The sequence below is a fragment of the Arachis stenosperma genome, chromosome 1 (genome assembly GCF_014773155.1).
Source record: "Arachis stenosperma cultivar V10309 chromosome 1, arast.V10309.gnm1.PFL2, whole genome shotgun sequence".
Lineage (NCBI taxonomy): Eukaryota > Viridiplantae > Streptophyta > Magnoliopsida > Fabales > Fabaceae > Arachis > Arachis stenosperma.
Window position 1 is genome coordinate 82,644,540 of NC_080377.1, and position 16,334 is coordinate 82,660,873.

Here is a 16,334-nt window from a genome sequence, read left to right on the forward strand (position 1 = left end):
GACCCTAGACTCAAACAAAAAACACAAAAAAATTTTTGATTTTATGATCTTACTAATTTTTTTGGATTTTTCGAAAATAATTTTGGAAAAACGAAAAAGAAGAAAAAATTTTGAAAGATTTTTGAAAAATTTTTGAAAATAAAATAATGGTTAAAACAAGAAGAAAATTACCTAATCTGAGCAACAAGATGAACCGTCAGTTGTCTAAACTCGAACAATCCCCGGGAACGGCGCCAAAATCTTGGTGCACAAAATTGTGATCTCAATGGCGCTAACAACTTGGTACGCACAATTGTAATCTCAACTCTTTTTTACAACTTCGCACAACTAACCAGCAAGTGTACTGGGTTGTCCAAGTAATAAACCTTACGTGAGTAAGGGTCGATCCCACAGAGATTGTCGGATTGAAGCAAGCTATGGTTATCTTGTAAATCTCAGTCAGGCGGATTCAAATGGTTATGGAGTTTTAATAATTTAAAAGATAAGTAAACATAAAATAAAGATAGAAATACTTATGTAATTCATTGGTGAGAATTTCAGGTAAGCGTATGGAGATGCGTTGTTCCTTCTGAATCTCTGCTTTCCTATTGCCTTCATCCAATCCTTCATACTCCTTTATATGGCAAGCTGTATGTTGGGTGTCACCATTGTCAATAGCTACTTCCCGTCCTCTCAGTGAAAATGGTCCTCTGCGGTTTCTGTACGGCTAATCAACTGTCGGATTTCTCGTCTCGGATGAAAAATACCATGCACAGATATCGTATGGCTAATCAGCTTTTGGTTATCGATCGTGTAGAAATAGAATTTACTATCCTTTTGCGTCTGTCACCATGCCCTACAGTCGCGAGTTTGAAGCTCGTCACACTCATCCCATCCCAAATCCTACTTGAAATACCACAGACAAGGTTTAGACTTTCCGGATCTTAGGAATGCTGCTAATTAATTCTAGCCTATACCACGAAGATTCTAATTTTGGATTCAGATGCCCCATTGTCAGAGGGGAGTCGATGTGAATCGTTGATTAGAAACCCAAGAGATATACATTCAAGCTTGTTTTCATGTAGAACGGAAGTGGTTGTCAATCACGCATTCATGAGTGAGAATGGTGATGAGTGTCACATAATCATCACATTCATCATGTTCTTGTGTGCGAATGAATATCTTAGAATAAAAATAAGCATGAATTGAATAGAAGAACAATAGTACTTTGCATTAATACTCGAGGAACAGCAGAGCTCCACACCTTAATCTATGGTGTGTAAAAACTCCACCGTTGAAAATACATAAGTGATAATGGTGTTCATTGGCTTCGGCCCCAGAGAGGGAACCAAAATAACCAAGATGTTGGTCTAAGGACTAAACGTCCAAAGATGTTCCAAAAGCTCCCTAGTACAATAGTAAAAAATTCTATTTATACTAAACTAGTTACTAGGGTTTACAGAAATAAGTAAATAATGCAGAAATCCACTTCCGGGCCCACTTGGTGTGTCCTTGGGCTGAGCATTGAAGCTTTCACGTGCAGAGGCCTTCTTTGGAGTTAAACGCCAGTTTGTAACTTGTTTCTGGCATTTGACTCTGGCTTGCAACTTGTTTTTGGCGTTTAACGCCAGAATAGGGCAGAAAGCTGGCGTTGAACGCTAGTTTGGATCGTCTAAACTTGGGCAAAGTATGAACTATTATATATTGCTGGAAATCCCTGGATGTCTACTTTCCAACGCAATTGAGAGCGCGCCATTTGGGTTTTTGTAGCTCTAAAAATTCTATTTTGAGTGCAGGGAGGTCATAATCCAACAACATCAGCAGTCCTTTTTCAGCCTCTGAATCAGATTTTTGCTCAGGTCCCTCAATTTCAGCTAGAAAATACCTGAAATCACAAAAAAACACACAAACTCATAGTAAAGTCAAGAAATGTGAATTTTGCTTAAAAACTAATAAAAATATACTAAAAACTAACTAAATCATACTAAAAACTATATGAAAACAATGCCAAAAAGCGTATAAATTATCCGCTCATCAGCCCACAAAGGAGTGACCAGCGTCCAGCACCCAAAAAGTTGCCCCTTGCCAGCGTTCAACACCCTAGAGCCCTACTAGCACATGGAGACCACTCAAGCTCAGCCCAAACACTCACCAGGTGGGCCTCGAAAATGGATTTTTGCACTACAGGCCTAAGCCTATCTTATTTCTGTAAACCCTAGTTATTAGATTAGTATTTAAAAGAGAAGATCACCCTTGTTTTAAGATCTTCGACCAATGCTTGCCCACTTTTACCTTTCATTGTACTTTCTATTAGTATGAGTCTCTAAACCTCCTATGTTAAGGGGAGGAGCTCTGCTGAGTTTCATGGATTAATAAAAGTATTACTTTTCTATCTCAATTCATGTTTGATTCTTTATTCTAAGCTGTATCTTTATTCTTCAACCTTATGAATGAGTTAAACTGGCACAAGGTTATCTCTATTCTACATGGGTTTAGCGAGCGTCTTTCATTGGATATCAATGAACCACTAGCTTGATTATACATCTCTTAGACGGCTAATCCACATCTTCGTTGGGGACTTCTCGAGATACTAGTTCAATTGAGGTATAGGGAGATTAGGGTCTTTGTGGTAAAGGCTAGAACCAAAGGCGCAACATTCTTTGTTCTGGAAGATTCGACCTTGTCTGTGGCGTTTTGAATAGGATTATCAAGGGGAATGCACTGCAGGAGCTTCACCTTCAATCAGCCTGCCATAGAAGAAAGGCTTTGATCACATACAGCCTGCCATAGAAGAAATCATTCATAGTTGGCATAGACAGTGAGACCGAATTAATCCAGAAGAACAAAGCATCTCTGAAGCCTTAACCATTTTCTTACCATTGCATTCACCTTCAATTGAGTAACGTTATTTTTATTTTACTTATATGTGCTTTAAACAAACAAACAACTTTTCTATCTGCCTAACTAAGATCTACAAGATAACCGCAGCTTGATTCAAGCCAACAATCCTCATGGGATCGACCCTGACTCACTCAGGTATTACTTGGATGACCCAATGCATTTGCTGGTTCAGTTGTGCAAAGTGTATGTCTGTGCACCACGCGTTACGGATGATCTAACCACCCTCTGACAGTACACCAGATGCTACATTATGTTGTTGATTGGGGGTTACCTAATGACTAACAAGTCAAACAATCTGGTCCATCTCCGGTGGCTGCCACTCCTTGATGACTTTCAGTGGTGTTGTTCTCTGTCTTGCAGTTCCGCAGTGCTTGCATGAACGTACCATTTCCTATGCTCTAGAGCACATCGGACGACCATGGACATTGCAGGATGCACTCTGTTGCTAGTTTCTTGGATATACTAGAGATTTCTCCAGTGGTGTCCACCAAAGCAACAAATTTATATGTATCCCTGATAAACAACAATTTTATGGTCTATCTTGTATTGAATTTGGTGGATTTTATAAACTTTTCCTAGAGTTATTCATTAAAATAGCATGGTTTTGTGGATTTGTCCTAATTGTGCTTAAGAATGAAAACATGCTTTTTAGGCCCTTAAATCGCTAAATTTAATTCACCTTCCTACCATTCGATGCCTTGATATGTTTGTTTGAGTGATTTAAGGTTTTGAAGGCAAGGATGGCTTGAAAGAAATGGAAGAAAAGCATGCAAAGTAGGAAAATTCATGAAGACATGAAGAAATCACTAAGCTGTCAATTCTAACCTCTTCACACTTAATCGATCATAATGAGCTATAGAGGTCCAAATGAGGCGGTCTCAGTTACGTTGGAAAGCTAACATCCGGGGTTTCAAAATGATATGCAATTTGCTATAGTTGTTAGGACATTTGGTGATGCGTACGCGTTGTTCCACGTACACGCATCACAGGATCAGTGTGGGCCATTTTAAGCAACTCGTGGCCAGCGATTTCTAGCTCATTTTGGGCCCAATCCAACTCATTTCTGATGCTATTGAACCTAGAGATTGAAGGGGGATGAACCAAGTAGTGTTAGTTTTAGTTTTTATCATGTTTTAGATGTAGAATTCTAGAGAGAGAGAGAGGCTCTCTCCTCTTTCTAGGTTTTAGGGTTCTCATCTCCATTTCTTCTTAGATCTAGATTTCAATCTTCCTTCAATTTGGTTTTCCTTTACATTTTTATTGTTCTAGCACTTTAGTTCATTCTACTTCTCTTGTTAATTTTCTTATTTTGTCAATTTAATTTATGAATTCTTTTGTTGTTATCCATTCCCTTTTAATGCAATTTTATATTTCCATGTCTTTTGGTGCTTATTTTACTTGCTATTGTTGATTTCTTGCTTTTGATAGTTATAGCTTTTATTAATTCTTGCAATTTACCATGCTTTATGTTTATGCCCACTAGGTGTTTGATGAAATGTTTCTTTTAATCATGAGTTAGATTTTTCTCCTCTTGGCTTGGGTTGAGTAATTGGAGACTCTTGAGTTATCAAAATCTTTTGTTGATTGATAATTAGAAGTTGCTAGTTGACTTGAATGCCACTAAAGCTAGTTTTTCACTATGATTTGACTAGGACTTGTGGACAAGAGCCAATTCCATCCTCTTGACTTTCCTTCATAGTTAGAGGTTAACTTAGTGGGAGCAACGAACGATTCTTGTCACAATTGATGATGATAATGAGGATAGGACTTCTAGTTCTCTTTCCTTGCCAAGAGTTTTCTTAGTTATTATCTTATTTCTTTTGCTATTTACATTTCTTGTTCCTTATTAAAAAAACCCCAAAACATTCTTTCATAGCCAATAATAAAGCACTTCATTGTAATTCCTAGGGAAAACGACTCGGGATTAATACTCTCGGTTATTTTATTGGGGTTGAACTAGTGACAACCATATTAAATTTTGATTGAGGATTATTTGTTGGTTTAGAACTATGCTTGCAATGAGATTATTTTTGTGAAAATTCTATACCGACGAAAATCTGACATCAATCCCATGGCTGCGAGGTAAATGTGATTTATAGTTTTCTTGTTTGTCATTTTTGTAATCCAATATGATATGCGATAAATTGATGCTTTGTCATTCTTGCGAGTATCCACAGGTTGGTAGGTATGGCACAGCAGAGTTGGGACCAGCATGAGCACAGAGTCCTCATGGCATCGTGAGTTGGACCGATTACAGTTGGATGAGGTAAACTCTATTTTTTTAATTCAGTAACAAAAAAGAAAATTACTTATCATGTGTTGGAAATTGATACTGATTATTATCGTATATATTCCGTTGTAGTTCTTGCGGACCTCGTAAAATGATCTAGCTCTGCAAGAGCTCTACCAGCTGCGGCTAAAGGATGAGGCAGAGTGGGAGACATGAATGTCTGTTGTGTCCCTCATCTGCTTCAATATAGTTGAGTTTCACCACGTAGACTGAGTCATATACCAGTTATGAGGCGAGCTACCAGTGCCAGGGGCCCCAGTCAACGTCGATAGGTTTCTAACTTCCACAGGACGGGGCGAAGACGTCTGGTGGCCAACTATGCTCTAGAAGAGGTATGACCATTTTAGGGCTTGGTTTGAGGAAGGACATTGGATCGCAATTCACTCGTTCACGGACTATCGGCCTACCCAGGAGTAATGAGATTGCTACCGGGGGGCCTGCCACGTTAGACACCTATATGGGAAGCATGTTCTTGATGACCCCAAGCTGTTGGACTTACCAGGTGATGTCCAACCTACTCCCAATCAACCAAGGGATGTCTTTGACCTTCTCCGAGATGTTCCGAATCATTGTCATCATGTCAGGGATGTTCGGGAGGACACAAAGATCCTAACTCCTCAACCAAGAACACTGAAGCCCGTATGTCGAAATGAGTGACACGCATCTTCGAGATTTCATCTCTGTTCTTCTCAATAGCATCCATCATCCATTGGAAAAATTGATTACCCGGCACTGCCTGTGCATGTGCCTCCCGTCCCTTCCTGATGAACAACTATTGCAGCCGCTTGTAGGTGCATTGCACGATGGCTAAAATTGGTAAATAGCGTGTACCCTTAAGCACAACATTCAATGTGAGGTCCGTCGTTATCTACCCAAACCGGTGACCTTCGTCGAAGTGTTGTAGTCAGATCTCTTTGTTGAGCCTACTAGCCCAGTCTGCCATCTCTTACGACAAACTTTTCAATGTATTCACACACCACTTATACCCAGCCTTTGCTTGGACTGTAAGCTGCATTTATGAGATACCACTTTTCGTTGGCTGACTTGAAATGAGACATAAAATTTACCGCCATGTGCCAGATATAATAAGCATGAAATGTTCTAGGAGGCTGCCACCCACTATCGTCAGCTCTCAGTGCAGCCTTGATCACCTGGAACTGTCAGAAATAATCACCATGCCTTCTTGTGGGGTCACGTGTTGCCTCAGATTGGTTAGGAAGAAAGACCATACTCCAAGGTTTCAGGATCAACAATAGCAAAGGCTACAAGAAGGATATTACTGTTACCGTCTTGTGCTACTGTAATAAGCAAAACGGCACCATATTTGTCATATAGATGCGTGTCATCGACGGAGATGAATGACTTACAATGCTTGAAAGCCTCAACATAAGTTGAGAAGGCCCAAAATACCTTATCAAACATGCTACAATTATGCACTATAAGGTGTCCTTCAAAGTACGGTACATCACCGATCTCACATATCGTTCCGAGATAACAACTCTACAGTGCTTGCAGCAACCTCAGTACCTTATTCTATGACTCCTCCCAATCACTGTATATTCGTGCAATTGCCTTTTGCTTCTCAACCTATACCTTTCTGTACGAGGGTTTGAAGTGATAGCTTTGCCTAACTGCACCTTGTAGGACAAAGATGCTGACGGATGGCAAGGATTGTATCAAACGAGAGGATGACATGGCAGATGAGACTGATGTCTAACTGTCAGTGGTCTTAAGACATGGTGGGTGCTAAACATGTGTGCGCTCCTTCAACGCTACTGATACAGAAAAATTTATCCGTATTATTTACCAGCAAGTGTACTGGTGGACGAAATTGTGATCCATGTTCTAATTATTTTGAGATGAAGGCTTCTAAGGGGCAGCAGCTGAATTCACAACTCCGTTCAACTAACCAGCAAGTGTACTGGGTCGTCCAAGTAATAAACCTTACGTGAGTAAGGGTCGAATCCACAGAGATTGTTGGTATGAAGCAAGCTATGGTCACCTTGTAAATCTCAATTAAGCAGATTAAAGGGTAATTGTGATTATTGGAATAAATAATAAATAAAAAGGAATAATAAAAGGGATAGAACACTTATGCAGATTCATTGGTGGGAATTTTAGATAAGCGGATGGAGGTGCTGTAGAGCCCAAGGACGCCTGCTCTCCTACTGCTTCTACTCAATCCTTCTTACTCCTTTCCATGGCAAGCTTTGTTTAGGGGTTCACCATCAGCGGTGACTACTTTCAATCCTCTCGGGAAAATATCCTATGCGGCTGTCACTCGCACAGCTAATCATCTGGAGGCATCACCCATGGTTGATGGCTACATCCCATCCTCGCAGTGAAAACTAATGCTCACGCACTCTGTCACAGTACGGCTAATCACTGGTTGGTTCCCGCGCCTACTGGAATAGAATCCCTTGATTCTTTTGCGTCTGTCACTAACGCCCAGCACTTGCAAGTTTGAAGCACGTCACAGTCATTCATTACCGGAATCCTACTCGGAATACCACAGACAAGGTTAGACTTTCCGGATTCCCAGGATCCTACTTGGAATACCACAGACAAGGTGAGACTTTCCGGATCCTCATAAATGCCGCCATCTATCTAGCTTATACCACGAAGATTCTGTTGGGGAATCTAAGAGATACACATTCAAGCTCGGTTGCATGTAGAACGGAAGTGGTTGTCAATCACGCGCGTTCATAAGTGAGAATGATGATGAGGGTTATCTAACTCATCACATTCATCATGTTCTTAGGTGCGAATGAATATCTTGGAATAAGAATAAGAAAGATTTGAATAAAAGAAAATAGAACTTCATTAATACTTGAGGTACAGCAGAGCTCCACACCCTTAATCTATGGTGTGCAGAAACTCCACCGTTGAAAATACATAAGCAAAGGTTCAGGCATGGCCGAATGGCCAGCCCCCAAAACGTGATCAATGATCTCCTAAGATGAAGAATAAAACAAAACTGAGACCAAAGATGTCTAATACAATAGATAAATGTCCTATATATACTAGACTAGCTCCTAGGGTTTACATGAGTAAGTAATTGATGCATAAATTCACTTCCGGGGCCCACTTGGTGTGTGCTTGGGCTGAGCTTGATCAATTCACGAGCTGAGGCATTTCTTGGAGTTGAACTTCGAGTTATGACGTGTTTTGGGCGTTCAACTCCGGATCATGACGTTTTTCTGGCGTTTAACTCCAGACAGCAGCATGAACTTGGCGTTTAACGCCAAGTTATGTCGTCAATCTTCGAATAAAGCATGGACTATTATATATTGCTGGAAAGCCCTGGATGTCTACTTTCCAACGCCGTTAAGAGCGCGCCATTTGGAGTTCTCTAGCTCCAGAAAATCCATTTCGAGTGCAGGGAGGTCAGAATCCAACAGCATCAGCAGTCCTTTTGTCAGCCTTTTTCAGAGTTTTGCTCAAATCCCTCAATTTCAGCCAGAATTTACCTGAAATCACAGAAAAACACACAAACTCATAGTAAAGTCCAGAAATGTGAATTTAACATAAAAACTAAGGAAAACATCCCTAAAAGTAGCTTGAACTTACTAAAAACTACCTAAAAACAATGCCAAAAAGCGTATAAATTATCCGCTCATCACAACACCAAACTTAAATTGTTGCTTGTCCCCAAGCAACTGAAAATCAAATAGGATAAAAAGAAGAGAATATACTATAAATTCAGAAATATCAATGAATATTAATTATAATTAAATGAGCGGAACTTGTAGCTTTTTGCTTCTGAACAGTTTTGGCATCTCACTTTTTCCTTTGTAGTTTATGAATGATTGGCTTCTCTAGGAACTTAGAATTTCGGATAGTGTTATTGACTTTCCTAGTTAAGCATGTTGATTCTTGAACACAGCTACTTATGAGTCTTGGCCGTGGCCCTAAGCATTTTGTTTTCCAGTATTACCACCGGATACATAAATGCCACAGACACATAGCTGGGTGAACCTTTTCAGATTGTGACTCAGCTTTGCTAGAGTCCCCAGTTAGTGGTGTCCAGAGCTCTTAAGCACACTCTTTTGCCTTGGATCACGACTTTAACCACTTAGTCTCAAGCTTTTCACTTGGACCTTCATGACACAAGCACATGGTTAGGGACAGCTTAGTTTAGCCGCTTAGGCCTGGATTTAATTTCCTTGGGCCCTCCTATCCATTGATGCTCAAAGCCTTGGATCCTTTTTACCCTTGCCTTTTGGTTTTAAGGGCTATTGGCTTTTTCTACTGCTCCTTCTTTTTCTATATACTCTTTTTAGCCCCCTTTTTTTTCTTTTTCTTCTCTTTTTTTTTTCGCAAGCTTCTTTTTCACTGCTTTTTCTTGCTTCAAGAATCAATTTCATGATTTTTCAGATTATCAATAACATTTCTCTTTGTTCATCATTCTTTCAGGAGCCAACAATTTTAACATTCATAAACAACAAGATCAAAAGACATATGCACTGTTCAAGCATTCATTCAGAAAACAAAAAGTATTGTCACCACATCAATATAATTAAACTAAATTCAAGGATAATTTCGAAATTCATGTACTTCTTGTTCTTTTGAATTAAAACATTTTTCATTTAAGAGAGGTGAAGGATTAATGGATTTTATTCATAGCTTTAAGGCATGGTTACATACTAATGATCATGAAATAAAGACACAAAACATAGATAAACTCAACATTAAAAACCGAAAAACAAAAAGAAATAGAGAACAAGGAATGAATCCACCTTTAGTGGCGTCTTCTTCTTGAAGGACCAATGATGTTCTTTAGCTCTTCTATGTCCCTTCCTTGCCTTTGTTGCTCCTCCCTCATTGCTCTTTGATCTTCTCTTATTTCTTGGAGAATGATGGAGTGTTCATGATGTTCCACCCTTAGTTGTTCAACATTATGGCTCAAATCTTCTAAGGAGGTGTTGAGTTGCTCCCAATAATTGTTGGGAGGAAAGTGCATCCCTTGAGGCATCTCAGGGATTTCTTGATTTGCAGCCACATGTTCTACCACTGAGCTATGACGGCTTATATTTTTGTCTTTCCATCTCCCATGACTCAGAGGTGGAAGCTTTTTGTCTTCCCTTTGAGGTTTCTCTGGCTTTAGGTGCCATTAATGGTAATGGAAAAGCAAAAAAGCTATGCTTTTACCACACCAAACTTAAAATATTGCTCGCCCTCGAGCAAGAAAAGAAAGAAGAGAAGAAGAAGAAGAAGAAAATGGAGGAGAGTGAGGGGAGATGGGTTCGGCTATATGGGTGGGATTGGGTGGGAAGGAGAAGTTGAATTGTAAAGGTAGGTGGGGTGTATGGGGAAGAGTGGATGGTGAATGAAAAACAGAAGGGATGACCATGAATGGAGAGAGAGAGGGCGAGGTAGGTGGGGATCCTGTGGGGGCCACAGATCCTGAGGTGAGGATCCTGTGGGGTCTACAGATCCTGAGGTGAAAACAAATACCATTCCTTCACCATATAGGCATGTAAATTGCCTTCATGCATCATTCTGGCGTTCAAACGCCCATTGGTGCATGTTCTGGGCGTTCAACGCCCATGTAATGCATGTTTCTGGCGTTGAACGCCAGTTTCATGCTTGTTCCTGGCGTTCAGCGCCAGTTTGTCCTCTCTGTGCACCATCCTGGCGTTTAACGCCAGGTTGTTGCTTGTTTTGGGCGTTCAGCGCCAGAATGGTTCTCTGTTCTGGCGTTGAACGCCGGCCAGATGCACCTTACTGGCGTTGAACGCCAGTCTGCGCTGCCTCCAGGGTGAAAATTTTTTCTTCTGTTTTTAATTTTTTTTTGATTTTTTCGTGACTCCTCATGATCATGTACCTAATAAAACACAAAAATAACAAAGAAACAAAATAGAATAAAATTAGATAAATAAAATTGGGTTGCCTCCCAACAAGCGCTTCTTTAATGTCAATAGCTTGACAGTGGCTCTCATGGAGCCACATGGTGATCAGGTCAATTTAGTGTGTAGTCCCAGCACCAAACTTAGAGTTTGGATATGGGGTTTGAACACCAAACTTAGAGTTTGGTTGTGGCCTCACAACACCAAACTTAGAGTTTGACTGTGTGGGCTTTTCTTGACTCTGAACTGAGAGAAGCTCTTCATGCTTACTCTCTTTTGTCACAGAGGGATGGCCATGTGCCTGAAACACAAGGTAGTCCCCATTCAATTGAAGGACTAACTCACCTCTGTTGACATCTATCACAGCTCCTGCTGTGGCTAGGAAAGGTCTTCCTAGGATGATGCATTCATCATCTTCCTTCCTAGTGTCTAGGATTATGAAATCAGTGGGGATGTAAAGGCCTTCAACCCTTACTAGCACGTCCTCCACTATTCCATAAGCTTGTCTTATGGACTTATCTGCCAATTGTAATGAGAACAAGGCAGGTTGTACCTCAATGATTCCCAGCTTCTCCATTACAGAGAGTGGCATAAGATTTATCCCTGACCCAAGATCACATAGAGCTTTTTCAAAGCTCATGGTGCCAATGGTGCAAGGTATTAAGAACTTGCCAGGATCTTGTTTCTTTTGAGGTAGAGTTCTCTGAATCCAAGTATCTAGTTCACTAATGAGCAAGGGAGGTTCACTTTCCCAAGTCTCATTACCAAACAGCTTTGCATTCAGTTTCATGATAGCTCCTAAGTATTGAGCAACTTGCTCTCCAGTCACATCTTCATTCTCTTCAGAGGATGAATATTCTTCAGAGCTCATGAATGGCAGAAGGAGATTTAAAGGAATCTCTATGGTCTCTAGATGAGCCTCAGATTCCTCAGGATCCTTAATAGGAAACTCCTTCTTGCTTGAGGGACGTCCCAGGAGGTCTTCCTCACTAGGATTTTCGTCCTCCTCCTCCCTTGTGCATTCGGCCATATTGACTATGTCAATGGCATTGCACTCTCCTTTTGGATTTTCTTCTGTATTGCTTGGGAGAATACTGGGAGGAGTTTCAATAACTTTCTTACTCAGCTGGCCCACTTGTGCTTCCAAATTTCTAATGGAGGATCTTGTTTCATTCATGAAACTGAAAGTGGCCTTTGACAGATCAGAGACTATATTGGCTAAATTAGAATTGTTTTGTTCAGAGTTCTCTGTCTGTTGCTGAGAAGATGATGGATATGGCTTACCATTGTTCAGCCTATTGCGTCCACCATTATTAAAGCCTTGTTGAGGCTTTTGTTGATCCTTCCATGAGAAATTTGGATAATTTCTCCATGATGAGTTATAGGTGTTTCCATATGGTTCACCCATGTAATTAACCTCTGCCATGGCAGGGTTCTCAGGATCATAAGCTTCTTCAGAAGCTGCCTCTCTAGTACTGTTGGATGCATGTTGCAATCCATTCAGATTTTGAGAGATCATGCTGACCTGTTGAGTCAACACTTTATTCTGAGCCAATATGACATTCAGAGCATCAATTTCAAGAACTCCTTTCTTCTGAGGTACCCCATTATTCACAGAATTCCTCTCAGAAGTATACATGAACTGGTTGTTTGCAACCATGTCAATGAGTTCTTGAGCCTCTTCAGGCGTTTTCTTCAGGTGAATAGATCCACCTGCAGAATGGTCCAATGACATTTTCGAAAATTCAGAGAGACCATAATAGAATATGTCTAATATGGTCCATTCTGAAAACATGTCAGATGGACATCTTTTGGTCAGCTGCTTGTATCTTTCCCAAGCTTCATAGAGGGATTCACCATCTTTTTGTTTGAAGGTTTGAACATCCACTCTCAGCTTGCTCAGCTTTTGAGGAGGAAAGAATTTATCCAAGAAGGCAGTGACCAGCTTATCCCATGAGTCCAGGCTATCCTTGGGTTGTGAATCCAACCATATTCTAGCTCTGTCTCTTACAGCAAAAGGGAAAAGCATAAGTCTGTAGACTTCAGGATCAACTCCATTCGTCTTTACAGTCTCACAGATCTGCAAGAATTCAGTTAAAAACTGATAAGGATCTTCAGATGGAAGTCCATAAAACTTGCAGTTTTGTTGCATTAAGGCAACTAGTTGAGGCTTAAGCTCAAAGTTATTGGCTCCAATGGCAGGAATGGAGATGCTTCTTCCATCAAACTTGGACGTTGGCTTTGTGAAGTCACCAAGCATTCTCCTTGCATTATTATTATTATTTTCAGCTGCCATCTCTTTCTCTTGTTCGAAAATTTCTAGAAGGTTTCTTCTGGATTGTTGTAATTTAGCTTCTCTTAATTTTCTCTTCAGAGTCCTTTCAGGTTCTGGATCAGTTTCAACAAGAGTGCCTTTATCCCTGTTCCTGCTCATATGAAAGAGAAGAAACAAGAAAAGAAAGAGGAATCCTCTATGTCACAGTATAGAGATTCCTTTATATTAGTAGAAAAAGAAAGGGGTAGAAGAATGAAGAAGAGGGTTCGGATTTTGGATAAAGAGAGGTGGAGAGAAGTGTTAGTAATTAAATAATTAAATAGAAGAAGAGAAGAGGAGGGAGAATTCGAAAATAATTTTTAAAAAAGGGGTTAGTATTTTCGAAAATTAGAGATAACATAAGATTAAAATTAAAATTTAAAACATGAAACAATTAATTAATTAAAAAGAATTTTTGAAAAAGAATGAGATATTTTCGAAAATTAGAGAGGGGAAAGTAGTTAGGTGGTTTTGAAAAAGATAAGAAACAAACAAAAAGTCAAATAGTTAGTTGTAAAAGATATTAAAATCAAATTTGAAAAGATAAGAAGATAAGAAGTTAGATAAGATATTTTGAAGTCAAAATTTGAAAAAGATAAAATTTTGAAAAAGATATGATAAAAAGATAAGATAGATAAGATATGGTTGAAAAAGATTTAATTTTAAAATTAAAATTAATTACTTAACTAACAAGAAATTAAAAGATAAGATTCTAGAATTTAAAGATTGAACATTTCTTAACAAGAAAGTAACAAACTTCAAATTTTTTGAATCAATCACATTACTTGTTAGCTAATTTTCGAAAATATGATGTAAAAGATAAGAAAAAGATTTTGAAAAATATTTTTTAAAAAAAAGATTTCGAAAATTATATAAAAAAATGAAAAAGATGTGATTTTTGAAAAAGATTTTGAAAAGATAAGATTTTTAAAATTGAAAATTTGACTTGACTTGTAAGAAACAACTAATTTTTAAAATTTTTGACTAAGTCAACTCAAATTTTCGAAAATTAGGAGATAAAAAAGGAAAAGATATTTTTTTTATTTTTGAATTTTTTATGATGAGAGAGAAAAACACAAAAATGACCCAAAACATGAAAATTTTGGATCAAAACACAAGATGCATGCAAGAACACTATGAATGTCAAGATGAACACCAAGAACACTTTGAAGATCATGATGAACATCAAGAACATGATTTTGAAAAATTTTTTATGCAAAGAAAACATGCAAGACACCAAACTTAGAAATCTTTAATGCATGGACTCTAACAAACAAAAAATGCACATGAAAAACAACAAACAACACAAAACAAGAAAACATCAAGATCAAACAAGAAGACTTACCAAGAACAACTTGAAGATCATGAAGAACACTATGAATGCATGGAATTTTCGAAAAAAATGCAAGAAAAATTTTTAAAGCATGCAATTGACACCAAACTTAAAAATTGACTCAAGACTCAAACAAGAAACACAAAATATTTTTGGTTTTTTATGATTTTATGATTTTTTTAGTATTTTTATTATTTTTTTTCGAAAATTATATTAAAAAAACGAAAATAATAAAAAAATATTTTTGAAAGATTTTAGAAAACTTTTTGAAAAGAAAATTACCTAATCTGAGCAACAAGATGAACCGTCAGTTGTCCATACTCGAACAATCCCCGGCAACGGCGCCAAAAACTTGGTGGACGAAATTGTGATCCATGTTCTAATTATTTTGAGATGAAGGCTTCTAAGGGGCAGCAGCTGAATTCACAACTCCGTTCAACTAACCAGCAAGTGTACTGGGTCGTCCAAGTAATAAACCTTACGTGAGTAAGGGTCGAATCCACAGAGATTGTTGGTATGAAGCAAGCTATGGTCACCTTGTAAATCTCAATTAAGCAGATTAAAGGGTAATTGTGATTATTGGAATAAATAATAAATAAAAAGGAATAATAAAAGGGATAGAACACTTATGCAGATTCATTGGTGGGAATTTCAGATAAGCGGATGGAGGTGCTGTAGAGCCCAAGGACGCCTGCTCTCCGACTGCTTCTACTCAATCCTTCTTACTCCTTTCCATGGCAAGCTTTGTTTAGGGGTTCACCATCAGCGGTGACTACTTTCAATCCTCTCGGGAAAATATCCTATGCGGCTGTCACTCGCACAGCTAATCATCTGGAGGCATCACCCATGGTTGATGGCTACATCCCATCCTCGCAGTGAAAACTAATGCTCACGCACTCTGTCACAGTACGGCTAATCACTGGTTGGTTCCCGCGCCTACTGGAATAGAATCCCTTGATTCTTTTGCGTCTGTCACTAACGCCCAGCACTTGCAAGTTTGAAGCACGTCACAGTCATTCATTACCGGAATCCTACTCGGAATACCACAGACAAGGTTAGACTTTCCGGATTCCCAGGATCCTACTCGGAATACCACAGACAAGGTGAGACTTTCCGGATCCTCATAAATGCCGCCATCTATCTAGCTTATACCACGAAGATTCTGTTGGGGAATCTAAGAGATACACATTCAAGCTCGGTTGCATGTAGAACGGAAGTGGTTGTCAATCACGCGCGTTCATAAGTGAGAATGATGATGAGGGTTATCTAACTCATCACATTCATCATGTTCTTAGGTGCGAATGAATATCTTGGAATAAGAATAAGAAAGATTTGAATAAAAGAAAATAGAACTTCATTAATACTTGAGGCACAGCAGAGCTCCACACCCTTAATCTATGGTGTGCAGAAACTCCACCGTTGAAAATACATAAGCAAAGGTTCAGGCATGGCCGAATGGCCAGCCCCCAAAACGTGATCAATGATCTCCTAAGATGAAGAATAAAACAAAACTGAGACCAAAGATGTCTAATACAATAGATAAATGTCCTATATATACTAGACTAGCTCCTAGGGTTTACATGAGTAAGTAATTGATGCATAAATTCACTTCCGGGGCCCACTTGGTGTGTGCTTGGGCTGAGCTTGATCAATTCACGAGCTGAGGCA